The sequence below is a fragment of the Schistocerca serialis genome, unplaced genomic scaffold (assembly GCF_023864345.2).
Source record: "Schistocerca serialis cubense isolate TAMUIC-IGC-003099 unplaced genomic scaffold, iqSchSeri2.2 HiC_scaffold_1168, whole genome shotgun sequence".
NCBI classification, from domain to species: Eukaryota; Metazoa; Arthropoda; class Insecta; order Orthoptera; family Acrididae; genus Schistocerca; species Schistocerca serialis.
Genome location: NW_026047368.1, coordinates 86,748 through 90,000, shown reverse-complemented (window position 1 = coordinate 90,000; position 3,253 = coordinate 86,748).

Sequence of the window (3,253 nt, the reverse complement as noted above, 5' to 3'; positions counted from 1 at the left end):
GGCAAATCAGATGATGCCGCAGTCATTTACTTACGATAATCACAATCAACAAACTGCCGCCCCCCCCCCCCCAAAACACCTTTCCTTACAACAATGTGTACCTTAACCTAACCCATATTGTGCCTTAACCTAACCCATATTGTGCCTTAACCTAACCCATATTGTGCCTTAACCTAACCCATATTGTGCCTTAACCTAACCCATATTGTGCCTTAACCTAACCCGTATTGTGCCTTAACCTAACCCGTATTGTGCCTTAACCTAACCCGTATTGTGCCTTAACCTAACCCGTATTGTGCCTTAACCTAACCCGTATTGTGCCTTAACCTAACCCGTATTGTGCCTTAACCTAACCCGTATTGTGCCTTAACCTAACCCGTATTGTGCCTTAACCTAACCCGTATTGTGCCTTAACCTAACCCGTATTGTGCCTTAACCTAACCCGTATTGTGCCTTAACCTAACCCGTATTGTGCCTTAACCTAACCCGTGTTGTGCCTTAACCTAACCCGTGTTGTGCCTTAACCTAACCTGTGTTGTGCCTTAACCTAACCCGTGTTGTGCCTTAACCTAACCCGTGTTGTGCCTTAACCTAACCCGTGTTGTGCCTTAACCTAACCTATGTTGCGCCTTAACCTAACCTATGTTGCGCCTTAACCTAACCTATGTTGCGCCTTAACCTAACCTATGTTGCGCCTTAACCTAACCTATGTTGCGCCTTAACCTACCCTATATTGTACCTTAACCTAACCTATATTGTACCTTAACCTAACCTATGTTGCGCCTTAACCTAACCTATGTTGCGCCTTAACCTAACCTATGTTGCGCCTTAACCTAACCTATGTTGCGCCTTAACCTAACCTATGTTGCGCCTTAACCTAACCTATGTTGCGCCTTAACCTAACCTATGTTGCGCCTTAACCTAACCTATGTTGCGCCTTAACCTAACCTATGTTGCGCCTTAACCTAACCTATGTTGCGCCTTAACCTAACCTATGTTGCGCCTTAACCCAACACACGTTGCGCCTTAACCCAACACACGTTGCGCCTTAACCCAACACACGTTGCGCCTTAACCCAACACACGTTGCGCCTTAACCCAACACACGTTGCGCCTTAACCCAACACACGTTGCGCCTTAACCCAACACACGTTGTGCCTTAACCCAACACACGTTGCGCCTTAACCCAACACACGTTGCGCCTTAACCCAACACACGTTGCGCCTTAACCCAACACACGTTGCGCCTTAACCCAACACACGTTGCGCCTTAACCCAACACACGTTGCGCCTTAACCCAACACACGTTGGGCCTTAACCCAACACACGTTGGGCCTTAACCCAACACACGTTGGGCCTTAACCCAACACACGTTGGGCCTTAACCCAACACACGTTGGGCCTTAACCCAACACACGTTGGGCCTTAACCCAACACACGTTGGGCCTTAACCCAACACACGTTGGGCCTTAACCCAACACACGTTGGGCCTTAACCCAACACACGTTGGGCCTTAACCCAACACACGTTGGGCCTTAACCCAACACACGTTGGGCCTTAACCTGCTCTGTAATTGTCATACGACGCGTTAAATTAGTGTAGTGTTGCCTAACTGCAACCCCCGCAATATAGTTTGCTACTCGCACTGCCCGGTCCCCAGAGTATCGCTTCATGTTAAACACCTTGCAGCTATACACTGTAATGCGGATGGCAGCAGGACGTACATGCTCAATGCCCTTCGCAGTTGTTCATTGGCATTCGCATGGCGAAGCACAGCCTACGTTGTGGTACGGCTTGTGTCAACTGTCCGCTGATGTTGTACGTCCAAATCACACACTGTACTGCACATTGGTCCTCATGTACTGAATGATACATCGTGGTACATGTGTGACCGTACCACGACTGCGCCAACAACGGCGAACCATACGGTCCAAATATTGTGCACTCAGCTACATGTCGTCTCCCTATAAGAGCTGGATTGCAGTATGGTATGCCGTGGATGGCGATCGGCATGAGCCGTCTGTTGATGTAGTGGCGCGTGTTGTCAGACGTAGTCGTCTCTTCTCACACACCGTGATAGCATGGTGCACTGCGTTCCACATCTGCGACATGCGACAGAGGCCGGTTGACAGTCGTTCGCGCAATGGACATCGCATACGTACGGGGGCCACCTTCCACGTGTTCGCGAAGCGTGCACATGTTGTTGCGCGTATGTGGGCAGACATAGTGTGTCGTGACACCTGACACAGGCATGCAACAATCGTTGAATTTGCAAATGGCGATGGACGTCTACGTTTGCTGGTGACGTTACGCAAATGAAGAACTGGTAAACCGTTGTGGTGCGGTTGTTCTCGCTAGAGGTGAATCAGTGATGGCGACGATCGGTTGAGCTACCAACCGGTTGTTTCAGCGATACCCACCATGCCCACGAACGTGAATGGCATGTGGGTGTGAAGCGATACGCGGCGGTGGCTGGGTGGGACCGTCCCCGGCCGGTGAGGGGGGGCCTCCCGGCGTGCTGGCCGCGCGGTGCGTGGGCGCACGCGCTACAGCCGGCTGGTGGGGGCGGCCAGTGGCAGGCGCGCCGGCCGACGGAGGCGGCAGGCGGCGTAGCTGCGCGCCGGCGCACCCTGCACGCGGCGCCGTGCGGCCAAAGTAGGTCCTCGCGGGCCCGGTGCGAAGCGCGGTGGACATCTGCAGTGTGCTGGTCCGATTGAGGACTGTGTGCGCTGAGGATGCGCCGCCGCCCGGCGCTCGGCGCCGCGACGCCGTCTGCTGCTCGGTCGCCTCTGCGGTTCTCGCAGGTGGATTGTATCGCAGCTGTGCGGACGTGTTGGCGCGTGCGCTGTGCTGGGAGAGTTCGCTTCGGCACCCAAGTGGGGCTTTTGTCCTTCTGTGGCGCTGGCGTTGGAGCTGCCGGCCACCGTAGGTGGCGCGTGTTGTCTCCCGCCGGCAATGCCACGACAGCACGCTCCCGGGCCTCTGTCGGCAGCGGCAAGCTCAGTTGGGAGCACGGGTGGTCGCACCTAAAGCGTCTACTCGCCAAACTCCGGGCGATTGCGCCTCTCTCGAACCCGACCAAGTACTTAGGACGGCGCTGCGCGCCGCCGGGACCTGAGAGGGTTTCGAGGTGTATTGTGCAGGGGAGCTCAGCCTCCTCCTGTTTGCAGAATAATTGAGCGGACGCTTGCGTGTTCGCGCGGGCCCCCGGGACACACTCCCGGGCGGCCGGCTGCTCAGCTCTAGTTGACGCAGC